The sequence below is a fragment of the Ischnura elegans genome, chromosome 11, assembly GCF_921293095.1.
Source record: "Ischnura elegans chromosome 11, ioIscEleg1.1, whole genome shotgun sequence".
In the NCBI taxonomy this organism is placed as follows: domain Eukaryota; kingdom Metazoa; phylum Arthropoda; class Insecta; order Odonata; family Coenagrionidae; genus Ischnura; species Ischnura elegans.
Genome location: NC_060256.1, coordinates 39790786 through 39810531, shown reverse-complemented (window position 1 = coordinate 39810531; position 19746 = coordinate 39790786). Strand labels below are relative to the sequence as shown.

Here is a 19746-nt window from a genome sequence, read left to right as displayed (position 1 = left end):
TTTTCCTATCTATCCCATTCTATAAAAACTGTCCCCAAAATTTGATTTCACGATTGGTGTATGATTTGTGCTGTAATTGAAGGAATGTGTCGTGGATTGATTTGGGTTACAATAAGTCACGTCACGCTAATTTTGGTTTTACTGTAAGGGGGGCTTTGTGTTTGTACAACGAGATACTTGGAATATTGATAAAGAGATGACATTTTACTCCAGTGAAAGTTATGTACCGAGTAAAAGAGTTTTTCTGTCCCACCTTACCGATCGATCCTTCCACAGATAATAGATGAATAAATATGCTCATTCATCATCAGCGCGTATAATGCTCTCCTATTGCCTATCTACTCCTATCCGCGAAAAGTGAAGGGGACGCGACCCTGAATGAATAATACCAGCTGTACACGGTTCCATTCCTTCACTTCTCGATCCATTTCTGCTGCCTGATTATACGGACTTTTCACGAGGTCTACGCAATAAAGGGGTAATAAATCAGCTGATGGGGCTAATTTCTTATTTAAAACTTTTCTTCGCTCCGTCGTTATCCGAGTCGTCAAAATATCCTGCGGGAATTTGCTTGATAAAGGCACCCAAAGAATAGCTTATCTTTCTCCCTCTCTCGCGCCGAAATTGTTCTCTGATTTTGAAGTTTAATTTCTCCTGTCGGTTTGTACTTTTACTCGAATAAATCGAGGCAGACGTTCCGATGTTATCTTTGAAATTAAACAACGAAATTTAGAATGGAGCTGCCTGAAGATATTCTGTGTCGGTTGTGGTATTTTTGTGCATGATTATTAAAGTAACGCATTCCAGTTTCAACTGGCCGTGGCAAGGTGTTCTTTGGTGGCAGATTTTTAGCGGAAAACCAACGCTGTCATCTTGAAATTTCCGTATACATACAGGGTGTTACAGCAGGAGCCTGCTATACTTCAGGAGGTGGTAGGGGAGACAATTTTAAGCATAATTTGTCAATAGAAATGGGTCGAAACTCCTTAGTTACTGAACTATGGCGACGCAAACATATTTTTGGAAGTAATTTGCAGTTACCATGATAACGGTCTTTATTGGGTATCCAGCCTTTTCGAAATATTATTTAGCACTCTGGATTTTTAAGGACGTTAAATAATTATAGTTGGACGAAAAATGGCTATTATAATTGTTTAAAGGAATTAATTTTTGAGCTTAATGAAATGAGACTTTTAAGTGGGTAACAACAATAACATTGCGCAATCTCACCGATTTTGAGTTTGCATCAGACAATTATAATAGGACATTTTCAGACCGCATCAAATGCTATTTCATAAACCCAATCAATCCGGCCGGAAATTCATTACGATTAATTTTTTGCAGCATTTTCTCATTCACCTTTCGATATATACGCATCATCTGTACGATCATACTGTATTTGACTGCTGTAGAAAGTTCAAATGTTCGGGATACCACTGTAAGTTCTTCTCGTTCATTTTTGCCTCTTAAAAACCAGTAGCAAAATAAAGGCATCTTTCTTCATGTTCTAGTTTCACATATTTTATTTTACTTTGAAAGTGCTCGTTGCCAGGTTGTTTTTTATGATGCATTTTCTGTTCTAATTTCCGCCCAGGCTGAGCATTTTACGCGGGTAGGTCGAACATATTAAAAACCATCGAGCATAAATAGCATTCTTTTCACTCCATATTCCAGCTCGCAAAACCCGCAATACTAGAGCTCTACACCAGCCCAATTTCCGTCTGTCAATATCCCATAGATCCCTATTTTACCGTTTACCTTCTATTTTCAATTCCATCTCAAATACTTGGTCTTCCCTTGACCTCTTTGCCTCCCGCACCAATTTCAATAGCCAATTGAAAAGACTTTCTTTTTGTTACCCACCTTTTGTACATATTTTACATGTTGAAAATGATTGTTATTTATGAGATTATTTTTATACTTGTTTTTATTATGTTCACATAATTTATTTTAAATTTTTTTTTCCTTTTCTTGACCTTATTTAATATATAATATGGTATTTCCTGGAGTATAGGTCATTTATACAAAAGTTAGCAGCCAACGTTTCGATTTATTTTCTTATATCATCTTCAGGGCTATGTTAGAATATGTGTGAAACAATATTAAATACAGAGAATAAGACGATACACAATATTTATAGATAAAAAAGGAACAATTGTTTTTTTAATACAATATAATTTAAAGAAATATGTATTTATAAACATATATATAAGAACAGAATGGAATATACAAAAAATTTTGACATACCTCTAAACTTTGAACATATTTATTGATGTTTTGTTTCTAAGGTATTGCCACAACCTAGGTTACCATTAATTTTGATGTATTAAATAAAAATAAATTTTGCTGAGGTTATCGATATCTGTTTTTTTATTACAACAATTTTTTGTTTTGTTGGCTGCTAACTTTTGTATAAATGACCTATACTCCAGGAAATACCATATTATATAATTTATTTTGTTTATAAAACCCAATGCAAAAGCTTTAGTGCTGATTTGGTATTAAATAAATAATTTTCTTCCCCGCTTCCACATACGATGCGCTATTTATAAATATATCCCTACGCTTTCTTTCCGTGCTTGTTCAAACACTGTTTCTTTTACGGGCCGCACGCGCATACTTTGAAACGGGGAGCCCGTCAAAACCTCTTTCCTGTTCGCAGCAACACTCGGTCGGTTTCAGTTGGAACTCGGGCTTGGGGAAAAATATGTATCCACCTAGCATTCTGGGCATATGTACATACGCTGCCGCGGTGTGGGAACATGTAGTCTGGAAAGAATTTGCAGCCAGCCTCCATTGTACGCTCCTCCCACGCCAGTGCTAACCTACTTACGTTCAAACCGATAATATTTTATTTCCGGGTCTTGTCCGGAGATCGCTGCTGTTTTAGCGAGCTGGTATTGTCTTTCTCATCCACCTCAGCTGCTGCTCGAGAGAAAAAATATCTCCTCTGTCGTTTCTTTTATTCTTTCCGCCGTCCGCGCTTAGAGTTCTATCCCGGTCCGTCCGACATCACACGCCACTTCTTTTCGAATGTGTTTACGTGCGTTATCTCGCTGTTGGCGAGACGGAAAGTGCACGGGCGGCGTTTCTCTTTTTTTTCTTCAATTTTCAATCGGCTCAATGAACAAAAGAAGGAGAAAGAAAAGGCTTTCAGGGGACGATTCAAAAAAGAGGGACGTCTCCGGTCAAGGCAGTGGAATGGTGGGGTTTTTTAAAAAGGCAAATATGTACGAAGGCGCAGCCCGAGAGTCGTCTGTTTTTTTTCCGTCTCTGCCATGAGCTGGATCCGATTCTTATACGTGACCCTTGCTTCTCAGGTCACGTTTTCATGAAGGATGAAAACATTTAGGACGCAAGTTTTAGCTAACCTCAAAATACGCATATTATTGAGTATTTGAAACAGTAATGTTTTCAAGTAACGTTTTTTGGCACTTTATTATCTTTATGAGTGTTTTAGGTTTAAAAAAAATGCCGCCCTTATTCAGATAAACCATTCAATCCAGCCATGCCTTCCGGATTAATGCAATTGAAATCGTTTTTCAGCGACGACACTTGTGAAAATTGTGAGGACTTATAGTGTAGCTAACCTGAAATACACATGAGCATCACTCCACAGCGAGTATTATAAAAAGTAATGTTTTCAAGTGCCACGTGATGATGCGTGTATATTAATTTAGAAATTATATTTATAATTTATGACATGCAGTGCATATTCACTTGTGAAACTTAGAGACTGAAACTGTATTCATTTACAGGATGATGAAGCCAAAATCATAGCTTAAAATGGTATGTTTGCTAAAAAAATGTCTCTATAAGCAGCTTCACAGGTCCCGTTCGAACAGGAGCAAAAGCGAAACGGTTTCTTCGCCACAAATTTGCAATAACTGCTTTTAGATAATTTAAGAAGTTTAGTTTTGGCAAGTTAAAGTATTCTGCTCTTTGGAAACGTTTGAACGGATGTGTCAATCTTTTTCTGGGATTGGAGCTTCATTGGAAAACTCATAGATTAAAAATAACTTTTTGAACAAGATACGTCGTTTGAAATAATCAAAACTTGCGAATTTAGCCTTCTAAATTTTAATTATAGCCTGATCCGATTTCAATGCATAGTAATATCATCAGGAGATACTACTACTTCATTTAAAGTTGACACTAATTATTGAAACCCGGGTATTTTATTTAAAATTTTCAAACTGAAATTCGCAATGCATTTTGTTTCCACCATGAAAAATTTCACACAATTGCCCCATGTTCAAACAGTCGATTTGAGAAAATAATTTTCTCCTAGAGTAACTTGATGGAAATGCCAAACTTTTTTTTTGTATTACGGAGCCTCAATCGAGTTTCATTTCAAAAAAATATACTTCCATATTAAAATAAAGAGAATATTTCGTACAGTAATTTTCGTATGCTGTTTTCAATCTCAAATATGAGAAGAAAGTTTGTCTGTCAGACCCTCGTTCCCCCCCCCCCTCATAAAAAATCCTGGATACGCCCTTGATCAAAACTATAAATACAGCTCCTGATTTCAGCAATTTCACATTGTACCTGAAAATGGCCTAATGGTCGAAACCCGTCGGATATTAATCAATAAATTTGTGGAAAAAGTGCGATCTCCCTTTTTTCAATAAATCAGATAGTCGTTCTATTACATCTCGCCTGCCTCGCTTACTTTTTTTAATGATAAATTTTTAGTTTATAATGCATGATTTTACGCTATCCCGGCGAATAGAATATTTAAAAAAACGGGGCAGTCGTGGGACTGGCCGACAGAAGGGTAAACTGAAATAATTATTATCCATTTATTTTTTATATAGATTTAATATTATTAAAGAACTAATTTTTCCAGTAATACTCATTTTTCAACAAAAATTGAAATTATTTTTTTCAGCAAACTGTTTATTAAAAAATATATAGTAAAAATACGATGTGTATGGATAGAAAGTAACATCATTTATATATTAAAATATAATATGTTTTTATTTCTTTTATTTAATATGCTTTAAACCTATAATTGTTCACTATGCTCATAAAAGAAACTGCCTTAAATTGTACTGACCTGTATTTTTATAGCGTGTACACTCTTCTGCACGAGCTCTTTATATTTAATGAACTTATACAATATACATTATAGATTTTTATTTTCAATGTTTATATTTTTAAAACAAAAAGACTTTAACAGTGTATATATTAACTATATATAAACAAAGTATATTTACTACACCTAGTCAGCCTGCGTAGTTGACATATTCATTGTAAAATTTTTAATATTGTATGAGATTGAGACAAAAATCCTCCCCGGCGGGGAATCGAACCCCGGTCTCCCGCGTGATAGGCGGGGATACTGACCACTACACTACCGAGGATGAGATTCCAAGAGACGAATTTTAAGACCGAAATGTAGATCTCGCTGTAGCGATCGCGGTGTCGGGTCGGTCAATCTCACGCGAATTCTATGCTTTTTCCCCATCCCGCAAAAGTGCTTAACGCCGCTAAAGAAGTTTTCACTTAAAAAAAATTCGGGTTTTCGCGCGGGTAATAGTGCTGTAGTTGGAAAAAATTTAGGAGGTACTCACCAATAATTCCAACAGCTGAACATGCATTACACATCCGGCCGCGGAGGTATTTTAACCGGTACGCTTGTAACGAGTTTGGATTTTAGGGGGTACGCCGTACCGGCCCAACTACAGCACTGGTGGGTAAGATATTCTAGGAGCGCCGACGTTTCGAGTTCCGACTCGTCACCCATTCTCAAGGCTACTGAGAATGCACTTCTACTATTAGCTTTGAGAATGGATGACGAGTCGGAACCCGAAACGTCGGCGCTCTTAGAATATTTTCCCCGCGCGGAAATCCGAGAAAAGTTTAAATATATTAGTTTTCCTGGATATCAGACAATTACTTATACCACTTATTTTATCAGAGCGCGACCCGGGTTTCAATGAATTATCATCATCTTCAGGCGTAAATTATGATTTGTTTATCTTATTATTGTTAACTAGGTACTTGGTGAATTTTAAAATGGACGCCAGAATGGGGGAAAAGGATGGGTAGAGATATTCAGTTATAAGAGTACTGTCCTGACTTTCAATAATTTTTAAAATTTCTAACTGCTCCCTAGAGTCCAGTTCACGGCGGTCATTGCAAAATTTTAAAATATTCATTTTAAAATCGCTCCTATGGCAGTTGCATATTAAGTGTTTAGCAAGTGTTTCCCCTATTCTGGCGTCCGTTTTAAAATTCATCAAGTCACTAGGTAATAATAATAAGATAAACAAATCATAATTTGCGCCTGAAGATGATGATAATACATTGAAACCCGGGTCACGCTCTGATAAAATAAGTGGTATAAGTAATTGTCTGATATCCACGAAAACTTGTAATGGAATACCACAAAGTAAATCAAGAATTAGTGAATTTTGTTAAATATATTAACTTACTGTTACAGTATTACACATTACAAAGTAAATATATAAGCAATAACAATGACATTTATTGACACTTGAAATTTAGCATAAAATACAAGCTCAATGCAGTATGACATATTTCAAAGTTAATGCATAAAGAAAAGAAGTATGTATAAATGTGTAAATTGAATAAATTGAACTGGAATCTAATCAACTGTTTGTGAAATCCTCGTATTCTCTGCCCCAAATCAGGCAACGATTTCCTCCCTTATGAATGTTAAGTGTTCTCCTTGTTTCTCATTCAGCCGTATTCCTGCGACGTTGCCGTGTTTAATGGGAATAATAGATTGCCATGGTGAAAGGCTTGTCAGTGAAACCAAGAGTACCGGGTTTAAATCCCGGTAAAGCCTCTTTGCACACCCTAAAACGAAAAGCCGATTAGGCAATGCCCAAAACTTTGCAGGAAACCTCAAGCGCCGAGGAAGGAAGTGGCCAGTACTAAACGCAATGGGTGAAATCACACGCCTCTATCGGCTTACTGCTGGGTAAACTACCGGTCGAGCGACGTATGGTTTGATTAGAAAGTGAAAGTATTACGTCAGGTGTTCGTGATCCCTAGCAAGCATCCTGCTAGGACGAAATTAACAATAAGGACCCCGAGACGATTGTGGAATTAAGCTAACTACTCGTACTAAGCACTCTGAAACAATAGGTATATTAAATTCTGCTATTCCGCAAATGTATACATAATATTGTGTGAGGTCAAGCATATTCAATTACCCCGTCCAAAATAATAAAAATTTACATGCTAACTATATTTATGCTTTTCCGAAAATCAAATTTAACGTTATTCTTTCAGATTACATTCGATTTTCTGAATCCGGAGGATTAATGTGGCTGTAGGAGTATAATGTTATTTTGTAAAAATATATGCATAATTAAGGTTATAAATGCAAAGGACTCCTTAGGAGACTTTTAAATACTTCAGTAATTGCAGTGTTTCAATATACGACTTACTGGCTTGTACTAGCTTGCTTACTAGAACTTTCTACCGATGACCTTCTAAATATAGTTTGAAAATCTGACAAGATATGCTACTATGGGTTATAATAATGCGTGTATAACTTCTTTATTTAGTATTTAAGCGCATTTCATAAAGGCATTACAGTATCGTTCCGTAGTTTTAGTCATGATGTTTAACTAAGGCTTTTCCCTATGTAATCCCTGTTTTTTTTAATGTTTAATGCGTAAAATAGGAGTATGAAAATGCTTCCTGTTCAGTTCACTCGGAGACCGTGGTGGCCCAGTTAATATAGCTTTGATCTACTGATCGAATTGGTTTCGGGTTCAACTCCTGGATGAAGCTTTGCGACCCCGGAAACATGTACCCACGAAAAGCCTGGTCACTTAACGAAAGCTACTGGCTTCCCTGCCCAAAAGCGCGAATACGTGAAATACACAAGTCCTTGCCGTAGTCTGAGCAATGCAAAATAACCTTTCTGTTGATTCACTGACTCACTGATCTTTTGATTTTGTTCATTTAAACTCAAAGGAAAATATTCATGATTGATATCACTGTGAAGTATTCGAGGGTAATTCTCTTGTATCAATCCACCTACAAGTAGGTGTAATTGCGGAAATATGTTTAAAAACTGTTATCATTTACTACAAATATACTAATACAAACAAATAAAAAATAAAATAATTAATATTAACTCTTAAAATAAAAAAACTTAAATTTAACCTTATTTTTCGGGTCGAGAAAATAAAATTTAAAAATGAAAGAATAACGTTAAATTTGATTGATGATGTACCATTTATTATTTCAAAAAATATTTATAATTAGGATAGTTAATTGTTTTGCATTTTTTATAACTGTGGTATTGCATCATCTTGCACCTGTATTGTTGCCAAAGGAACACCGTGAACACCTAACAATGATGCATTTCAATTGGATAACGCCAATGCTTCCTGGAGTTCTATTAAATTATTACCATTTCCAGTCGACGCAATTTAAGATAACCTTAACACTTTGCCCAAATTAAGGTGTGGAAATATGCTCGTCACTTCTACGTCATTATTCTCCTTATCACGGGATGTCTGGTGAAGTTGGTAAACCTTAGGTCAGGAGCCGGGGACCTATAGTATTTCCCTAAGGGTAGGACACTCTCGCACCCTTGGAATTCTGTCCCTCGCTTGAGAGGAGATCCTGCTCATGCTTGGAAGCCTATTGAATACCCTTCAGGCGTGAAATCTGCTGAAGCGTCGGCTGCTCCCAGAAGATAGATGAAGCTTTTGAAAAAACATTGCTTTGCGGTGGTCGTCGCGAGAAAAAAAATACCAGTAAAATACGTGCTATAATTTTTTTTGCTTCTTGACTGCGTTTAAAGCTGATGGAATTCTGCCATCCCTCAGCACATTTGCGTTGTCATCGATATATTGGTTTCTTCTATGTCGGGTACAGGGCGAGAATTTTGATGAAAGGCAATTCTGACGGATGTTTCATACGAAAATTTTCACTGTTTTTTTACATTCTCATGCTTTATTTCATGTAAAATGGTAAATTTTGAGTTATTACGTAAAAAATATATGTAATTTAGATATATAAGGGCGTTTAGGTCTGTAGAAATATATGCTTAAGCATCGTACTTTATTTTATTTTGCTTCTTGACTGCGTTTAAAGCTGATTGAACCCTCGCATTCCTAAGCACTTTTCGCCGTCATCGGTATGTTGGTACCCTCTCTGTCGGGTGCATTGCGAAAATTGTGACGTAAAGCAATTCCATGGCGAGGGACAAAGGATTCATACGAAAAATTTCACTGTTTATCATATTTTCATGCATTATTTAATTAAAATGATCCATTGCGTAAAATAGACAAATAGTTTTTTTACATTTTCATGCTTCTTTTTATGAAAATGTTAGTTTTTGAGTCATTGATTAAAAATTGCGCTAGTTTGAACTTTTAAGCCTGTAGAACGTTGAGCTAAATCATCATGTTACATATCTTGTTTGCTTCTTGACTCCGTTTATAGCTGACGGAATCCTTTAATTCCTCAGCACTTTTGCAAGGTCATCAGTATATTGGTAGCTTCTGTGCAGGGTGCAGGGCGATAATTGTAACGAAAAGCAATTTCATGCTGATGGACGAAGGATTCTTTCTAAGAAATTGTATCGACCATTATTTAATGAAAATTTTATCTTTTGATCTAGTACGTAAACAGATCAATTTTCAGAGCATTTCTGGCTTGTACAACTTTAATTTTTATCGATAATTTCTTTAAATAAAAATTTAAGAAATAATTGATTATAAAAATGTCATTGTAATCTTCAATATTTTTCAGTTCTGATATTTTCATTAAAGAAAATATTTTTACGGTGCTGGACGCAGAATGTATGGTGCCATATGATATTCGCGCAAATGTATTTGGTATTTGTGAATAAATAAGTTTAAATTCAAATTATAATTGCAATAACACTACGTTTACGATTTCAAAAATATTTCATCGACATATTTTTATCATCCTCAAAAATATAACACACCAGTGAGCACTACTAATATTTTTCGTTTCATTCGTACAATTGAATTACCCCGGAGCTTAGCATCGTGATAGATTTTGAAAATATTTTAATAAAATAGAAAAGGAAACGTAGAATGCGCCAAAACATTATTTTAATTAATTTATTGCATAATTAATTTAAAATATTTACCTCATTTTCATCACACCAGCGAACAATCCTAAGATCGGTTTGAAAAAGCTTTTCATTCATCTCTCTCATCCGCTAGGCTTTGCATAGTAACTTATTTCTTCTCTTTTACATCCGGGACCGTACCTTGTCCTTCATCCTTTCCACCTGACCCTATACGATTGTTTTTATCAGACCGTCATGCCTCATATTGTGGCCAAATAAACTTTCAATTCTTCTTCTTATGCATTTTAGAAGACTTCTCCTTTCTCCACTCTTCTTAGCACTTATCAAAATTTCTCAAAATGTGACCAATTAAGTTTTTTCATAAGAGAGTGAAGTTTTTTATTGATATTCCAATTTTATAAATAATGGAGAGTTAAATCACCAATTTTTAGTCTTGTACCATGAAAAAATATTGCATTTTCTTGTTCAGTGACCCTTCTTTATTTTTTCTCTGCTATTTTGTTTTAAGTGGGAAATGCTCATTATTGCTGCGGTATCTGTTGCTCAGTTGCGAAACTTTTACTCATCGCATATTTATAGGACACCCGTGTCATCTTTTTTTTTTGTCCGCGTGCGGTTTTTGATTTGACCGACGAGGTGTCATCATCGTGTTAGCCGACGTGTCATCTCCACGTTTGCCGGAGATCCATCCATTATGTTCTTCAATGGCACCTCTTGTCTCTGTGATGGCGAACATTATCGTTCTCCGATATCGAGCTGTCAGGCGTGTAAGTATCCTTGCATGATGAGGGTGTTTTTAGCGAGCTATTCTTCCGCTTCACGCTTTTTGCGCCTGAGGCCTCTGTTATTACGCCATCGTTTGGCAGTGGTCAAGTTTCAGTAAAAAAATACGGATTTGTTTGGAAAGTACGCGTAATTTATATCTGCCAAATTTACTATAGTTACGGAAGAAGTCTCAGTCATGTGATTTTTAAGAATTATATCTGTTTTTTCTGACCAATAAATGGGTTTAAACCAGATTAAAGTGTATCCAAATCCATAAATACATAATTAACGTGATATAAAAATAACTATTGCGCTTGAACTAATTCCTGGTATAAAATGTATATTCCTGGGGATAAATCTGAATGAAACATTTTTTCACTTACATTCGCGTCGTCTAATTCTTTTTTTCCTTGCAATGAGTATCAATGCTGGTAACATATCCAAATTTTCTATACTGGTCCCGTTACAGAGACTATAGAATTTTAATAACACTGAAATCATCGCCTGACTTACGGAATGCTTTATTTCCATGGTTAGAATTATTTCCTACCGGAGAATTTATAATTGGGAAATTTTTACACTGAAATTATTGTGGCAGCTGGATTTTATCCGTGGAATAAAAGTTTGAGTGGTATTGATTTTACTATTTATTCTTTGTTCCCGATAAATTTGGGAACTTAAATGTTGTTTAATTTCACCTATTTTTGCATTTTTCCGGTACAGTTCTTAGTTCCCCGCTTTCAATAAGCGTATGATTTTAAGCTGTTTGAGGAAATTCAATGGAATATTTTAATGTAAAATTGAAATACTGGTAAGTATTGAACAGTCAATGATGATACCTAAAGTCATTGCGTAATTCATGGAAAGAGATATATTTGATGAGACCAGAAGCCAACGGCTATAAATGCATTTTTATAATTTTGGAGATAACTCCAGGTAACGGTCGGTGGGGTACACAATATTGTTGTAAGAAAGGCATATAAGTGAATCACTGATGAAGTATGCATATAGGGATTCAGTGATGGAATTGTATCCCTTTCTTATAGCAAATTTGTATACTCCACCAACCATTATTTGCACTTATTTCCAAAATTATAAATATTGCACTTTTACCCCTTGGCTTCTTGGGTCCTCAGTTATCTTTTCAGAGAATACGCCTCATTTTCACGGGATTATTATCCATTGGGTAGTTTTTTTGCATTTCGTCATAACTTCTATTGATCATTTTTTTGAGTAAAACTTTTTTTCATTTGATATGCACCTCAATGTTGTGGCGTCAATTTTTTTACTTTGCATTTGCACGTTGAAAAAACTGTATTCGCTGTGTTACCACCCTCGTCTATTCGAGACTACTCGCCGGCACCAAATATTTTTCAGAGACTGCGAGAAATGGCTGCCTTTATCAGATTTTCCTTTTTCCCAATTTTCTAGTTCGCAGCGTATCGACGTAATTGAAAGCGTGTCATACAGACCCTCTGGATATCCTTTAACGATGGTGACATGAATAATTCATCTACGGCTCCGATAGAAGGCCGCCTTTCAATGTGATAGCGACATTATTCTTTTGTGTCGCCATTATCCTGTGTACGTTAGTGCCACAAATGTCGCGCCACCATAGACGACCTGGTTTCGTGGTAACAACATTTCTATAACGCTCTTTTCGTACATTCTCGTTTCGTGACCTAGATTCCCTGCAAAAACCTTTCAAGACTCTACCTACGCTGAAGTACCTTTTTAAAAGATCTTCCAAGATTTTTTACTCCAGCAGTATTTATGGATCCATGTACTACACGTGTTTTGAGAATAGAATAGCTCTTATCTCTCAATGTACTGTTTTCTACTCGTACCATGATTTACACAGATTTTAGACTAAAATCCACGTCTGGTTTAAGATTTTTTAGTGAACACAACTCCGACAGACAATGTAATAATAATGTTTATTGTTCCACACAAATATAAATTTTAAGAATAACATGGCTACAGGAACATAGGTACTACCCCTTTGGAGTTAATACTCCGCTTTGGGGTTACCGACTCGTTCTTCAGTTGCTTTCAGAGTGCTTTTGTACGTATTGCACAAAAATGTTACCTTGTTGGATCATTCGCATTGAGAAATAATAAGCTCCCTAGCATATGAAACATATATATGCAGAGGAACATTTCGATGTGATCGAAGATTTGCTTGTAAATGTCCACTAAAGCATTTTGTGTATAGCTTTCCACCAGATCATCGAAGTTATTAAATCCCATGGGCAACGTTTTAAAAATTGTCAGGGCTATTCATTGCCACCTGTCGAACGTTCTGTTGTCTTGGGCGGTTGCTATGGTGACTTGATTATATATGGCACCCGTTTCTTCCCAGGTATAAAGTATGTAATGTGCAGTGTGGGTGGGTATTATCCTGACTATGCCAGCAATGATGCGCACTAATGAACGTTCGTCTAACACTATGAGGGGGGTCCACACTTGCACACAAAATGCAATGGGAAACATTAGTTGATGCGGCCTGTGAATTCTCAGTGTTCATAGAAAGAGAATACTGAGTGCGTTTCTTAAGTAATGCAATTATTCTTTTGAAAATTAATTCATTGAACAGATTTGCACCAACATTTTAAAGTCTTAAAAGTACTATCCTTACGCCTCTTGACACTTTTTCATGGCCGGTATGTGCCCTAAATGGAATCTTCGGGGACCTCTCGCGAGGTCTTCTAATTGACTACTAATGGTCACGACTAATTGGATCTCGTCAATGGATTACAATCAGGTTCCTTTCAGAGCTGCCTTAATCCGATAATAATAGATTCAAGCAAAAATATTAATGATGAAATCTTCTCGGTTTTGGCACCGGGTAAGGTTGTTTAAGGCCAACTTTTCGATTTGAAAGTTCCTCACAGTCATCAGAGCTAAGACTTAAAAGAGTCAGTCTTACCCCTTATGACGATGAGGGAGTTTTTCATGTCAGGGCTCGCCTTTCCGCAGGGCTAATGTTAGGTATGGGTAAGACGGCCCTTTTGGGATTTTCCGAAGACAAAATATAGAAACAATTCACATACCTGCCACCAAGTTTAAAGCCTGCGGAAAGATGAATAGGGCTTCAAAACCTCGGGAGTGTTCAGCGTCCCATATGAGTGTGGTCACGTTCACGTTGGAGAAACTGGCCGCACAATCGAAAAACGTCTGACGGAGCGTGAAAGATGCATACACCTGCTTTATCCATTGAAGTCGGCGGTAGCGAAGCATTGCGTGGACCTCGATCATAGGATAGACTTCAAAAATATGAAGACTTTACGAGTTCCGGCACCATGACACCTCTGATTACCACACACTTCAACCACATTATTAATTTAAACAAATTACTCAGTACTTCCACCAGAAGATTAGCTTGTTTAGGGTGAGGGGGGAATGAGTTAAACGTAGGATGAGAGAAGAGCGTATAATGGGTACAACTTCATATACCATTCCTCATCTCATCATCATCACTGGTCAACAATCCTAAGGTTAAATTTTAGGTTTTCCCGGCGAATGGATTGATGAAAAATTTCTTGGGTTTCCCAGCGGGTAGCGGAGCATTGCTTGGACCTCGGTCATAGGATGGGCTTCAAAAGTACGAAGGTTTTGTGCCGCACTAGTGACTATTGGGATCGAATTGTAAAGGAGGCGATTGAAATTAGCCTGGAGGAGAAGAGCATAATTAGATATAAAGGCTTCCAACTAAGCAGTGTCTGGAATGTCATAATTAATCGCTACATCCGTACACAACAATAAAGGCAACCAAGGATATGAATAAATAAATAAATTAGTGCCATAAAAAGTACCGTAAAGACTATACTCCTGAAGACGATGGCAGACTCAGCCGCTGAAACGTTGGGAGAATTAACCCAATACCACACCCGGTGGGCAACCCGAGAAATTTTTCACCAAGGCTCAAGCTATCGTTTTATTGCAAACGATATTAATTTTAAATACAGCGTTCCTATTCAAATTACTAAAGTCGTCGGTTCAATCAAATTACCGGAGAATTTATGATTGGGAAATTTTTACATTGAAATTATTATGGCTGCCGGATTTTATGCGTGGAATAAATGATTGAGTGATATTTATTTTACTATTTCCTCAGATATTCTTTGTTCACGGTAAATTTGGGTTTATATCCTTCACTACTGTTTGATTTGACCTATTTTTTGCTTTTTCCGGTGCAGTTCTGAGTTTCCCGCTTTCGATAAGCGTATGCTTATAAGCTGTATGATAAAATTTTATGGTAATTTTTCACGAGCTTCAATCAAACTTTTCACGAGCCAGAAAGATACAAGTTCACCCCCTTGCATCCTCCTCCAGGCACCCTTAGAATATCTTTTGGCTCTTACCACACCACAATGACCTTACCTGAATCAAATTCCATTACTATGGAATATTTACAATTTATCTTTTAGGAATTAATCATCATCCTATGCGTCACGAAATATTATATTTCTTCAAAACAATTTTTTTAACTGGATATATTTCCGAATAAAACTCATTCCCCCTGTTTGTAACCACTCCGGCTTTCGAAGGAAGAATCTTAGCGTGGAAAATATTTATTTTCATCACAGAAATTTGGCTCAACTGCGGTTTATTCCCTGAGCAGAGTTGTGAAAGCTATTCTAATTCAGTTGTTTAGTTGATTGTATGTACCCCAACGCTGTTCATAAAAGAATTTATATTTGGAATGATGGCAAATTACCCATTTCTTGTGAAGGCTCGCTCCAAACGATTTTTTTCACTATTGAAGCAGTCAAAAATTGGCCTATCCTTCTCTAATCACCTTGATTGGAGCCTATCTCTGCCTTTTTAGACCTTTTCTGTAAGTTTCTTCGCCTTAACTTCCGGCTTTTCCAGTCGGTCGCCCTTAACGACCTGCACGACATGAGGCCTTTTGTCAGAATTTCTGCATCATTAGTCGCACATTGTCCGATATAATAGGTACCATGGAAAAGGTTGAAAATCAAGCTAATCACTAGCAACAGGTCCCGAATTCACTAAACTCATTGACTCAATGTCAAATTACAATGTTTACTAAAACGAGAGCTCTTGATTACCTTCGTTTTTGTATAAGTATATTTCATACAAATGTCATAATTGAATAGTTCCATCATTTTTTCGGATTTTAGCGGTAAGTCATTGGCCTGGTGGTGTAGCCGTCGGCAATTTGTGTACAGCGTAAACCTATGAAAGGTTTGCATGCTTTTTTTAACATCTTCTTAGATAACGTACCCTCTTACATTCGTGGAATTTAGAATTGTAATGGTGGCTAAGATTTAAGCAGAGGCCAGTGGTTCAATATCGTTTGAGTGAATCAAGTTCTTAATCATTTAAACATTCTTGGATTACGCTCTTTTCTATTTATTGTATTCCTCAACTTCTGTTTGTATTTGCCATGACGATTGTTATGCCTCAGCATACTTTTAGTACTCTTTCACCGCACATCATTCAAAGTGTGATTTAATGAATTATCCATTCTGTTGCCACTTAAAGCAACAAGTATGTATGAATGTCGTCGAAATATAATTTTATCAAAATTTGACGGTTCAATTTTCCTTCGGATCTCTCCTACCTCTTTTCCAGTCTCAAACAGTTGATGCTAGCAATTTTAATTGTGTTACGATTTATTCGAGCCCAAGGGTGGTTCTGTATGCATGATTTAGTAACACTATGGAACAGAAATTTTGTTTTCTTAGATCTGTGACTTGTTTTTCATTAAATTTCGGCCCCTGAAAGAGAAAATTACCTCAGTTTTTCTCTATCACTTCAACTTTTCAGTTACCAGATATCTTTTTGTCTCATGCGTCATAAAACATTGCAAAACAAAGAATGTAAAGGGAAATCTTACTCTTTATGTTATCTTGATAGAAAATTTGTTGGTAACATATTGAAAGGTATGGTTTACCGATGAACGTGAATTGACTACAAAAAAAAAACTAGTATGCAACCCGTACAACACTAAAGCTCCCCCCCCTCCCCCCCCCCCCCCCCCCCCAAAGAGTATGTCTCATATAGTAACTCCTGCATATCTAGACTGCTAGGCACATGTCGCTCTTCCCCTACGGAGTCAGTCTGATAAGGCTTATGTCAGCCAATTTTAGAACAATAATGCCTCCTGGAGATCGGGTGGGTGTGGTGGCTAGAGTGTTGGATTCCCACCCCGAGGGGTCGGGTTCAAATCCTGTCGGTGGCGGAGAATTTTCATAGACTAACCGATCCCTGCTTGAGTCATTTCAAGCGCAACATGGGTGGAAGTTGGACATTTCATGGGTGGAAGTCATTTCAAGCGCAACACTCCGTCCGTCGGATGGGACGTTAACCCGTGATCCCCTTGGTGCCTTTCGTTATGAGCAGGCTAATGCCGACGCCCGGTTTCCCTCTACCCTTCCTTTCATACCCTTCCCTCATGGCTCTAATGACCTCAGCTGACGGTCACCTCCTCCCAATATCACCAATAACGCCTCCTGCTGTCGACGCAATCAATCTTGCAGAGAGTGGTCACAATCACACAAGGTGTAGTAAAAAAAAAGTTGACTCGGTAGAAGAAAACTAACTATAGTTTTGAAATCAGAATACCTATTTTAGCATAACTAACATAAAAAAATTTATCAACAGAAAATCTGTTTAAATTGTTCCTGAGTGAAATTTTTTATTCATTCCGTGGCGGAAAGGATGCACCTTAACTGGTAGAAAATTTTTATAATAACGCAGGTTTATCATAAAAGATTGATGCGGTTTCAGTAAATCATAGGAAGAAATAGGGGATAGGCTGGCAGAGATTTTACAGAGGCTGCCCGATCCCTGTTTGAGTTCCTTTTGGGAGGCACTTCAAGTGTAGGACCCCGTACATCGGATGGTATGCTAATCCGTGGTCCCCTTTCGTTAGGAGTAGGCTAATGTCGACGCCGGGTTTCTCTCTTGCCGAGTGATCAAAGGCGCAAATATTTATTTTTATTAACTACGTATAAAACTGTTTGAGACGGAAAATTATAAAAATTAAAAACTTGAAATGTGAGTAATTACGTTTTCATTTAAATAATGTTCCAACCCGCGCCATTCTTCTATGATAACCTTGTATAGGCAATAAATATTTCCCTGCCCTTAAGAACCCCCGATTTCCCTTATAATTAACCTTCGTGGTGCCCTGGCTTCTTGAGATAAAGATCGACTCCGCTAAATATTTATTTTGCTTATGTGGGGCTAATTAAGTCACCTCGAAGAAGAGAACTTCAATAAAATGGATACTCATCAAGCATTAATGATTCCTTGAACCTTTCAAACTGTCGGGATATTCTAATTGCTTATTAACCTCTCAAAGCATCAATTACGTTTATAATGATTTTACAAGTTTCTGTAATATTTTTCGTCCTGATGAAATACAATACGTACTTCAATAAAATTAGCAAAAATCAGGGTATAGAACCTTTTTATTACTACGGGCACTGGTAATGGTCGCGTGAATTCCATGACGGTGCTGTGTAATTTCATGCTGCATTGCATGGAGAGCCTTTGGCATTCTCTAGCTTATACGAGCAATTATGCGTTATGAGTAAACGCAAAGACAGTAGTAATGATATCTTGACATCTTAACATTCATTGTCTGTTTCAAGGCTTCTCCACACGAATTTCGAATTTGGATGAACTCAAGCAATATCTCTCTGGTAATACAGCTCTGTATAACTGCAGCCGTATTATTTGGAAGTCTACCCACCGTGAGGTTAATTTCGCCTCCGGTAACTGAGTAATCAAGCTAATAATTAACGGTACCTGTTCGGTGGATCCATCCAGATAGATTATCCACGCGGAAGTTACGCATGGGTGCATTGGAGATACAGGCTTTAGGCTGAATTATCTCCTGCAGTAGTTTATTTTAGCAGTATTCCAGTTCAGAGCATAACAGTTTGGCGTTGATAATATGAATCCGACGAGGGCCTCGGGCATGTAACAATATATATCCACGACGGTTGTACGACATAAATTAGTGTCTAAATCTACGCTAAGTATCTGATCACGATGAGATTAAGGTATGGCGGGTCACACAAAATAAAATTAAGACCCAGAAAATAATATTAATAGACCAGCCCTAGTTTCACAGAAATTACCCTTCATTTATTATTGCCTTTAATTATTCGCTGCTAATTTGAATTCCTACGCTAATTTGAACGCCTGTCCGTTCGGCAAAATATCTCTCTTATTTTAAGGATTCTGTCAGACTTGGACAAATACAGCAATTGTAAGATTATATTCTCCGCTTTTGTCTAAAAGATATATGCTCTTAAATTCTTAATTGAGGGCCCTGATAGCCGGGAGGTACAAATGCAACTTTTATGATTTTGAAGATAAGTGCAGGTAATGGGTGCTGGGGCACACAATAATGGAGTGGCTAAAGTTTCTATTTTATATCGCCGTTATAAGTATTCAGTGATTCACTTGTGCTCCTGTGCCACAGAGATATTGAGCAGCCCAACAATCGTTATCAACTCTTATCCCCAAAATCATAAAAATCGCTACCCCTTCGCATTCGAGGTACCTGTCATAATAGCAAATCCTTACCTATACGACCACTCAAGCCTCAGCTGGTTTTTGGGCTGACCAACAACAGCGCCATCTTTCTCTTTCTTCCATACACTTCCCGTCTCTTCTCTCAACTTTTCTATGTCCCTCCGCTCTTGGTCCAGCCATCTTAGCCGAAGTCGTCCCATCGGTCGGTCGTCCTCGAGGTAGATCATTTGACACCACTGTTAGCATTGAGTCCCCTCCTTTCCTCTTTGCATGACCGCCACATCTCAGTCACCTCTTTATTTGGGCTTATATATCTGGGTATTAACCTAATTTTCCTTTTAACCAATGTCAAAAATGTATACATTTTGAGCTCTATTAGGAAAGATTTAAACTACGAG

General features: G+C 37.1%; 1 protein-coding gene and 1 non-coding gene across 2 annotated transcripts in view; one reads left to right on the top strand and one right to left on the bottom strand.

Annotated features, from left to right (window-relative positions):
- The window catches only part of LOC124167786, a 533972-nt gene that overhangs the window by 433450 nt on the left and 80776 nt on the right, over positions 1 to 19746 (top strand). The gene's annotated exons all lie outside the window — the stretch shown is intronic.
- Trnad-auc lies at positions 5298 to 5369 on the bottom strand. Its single transcript has one exon. It is a non-coding gene; the product is annotated as a tRNA-Asp (tRNA).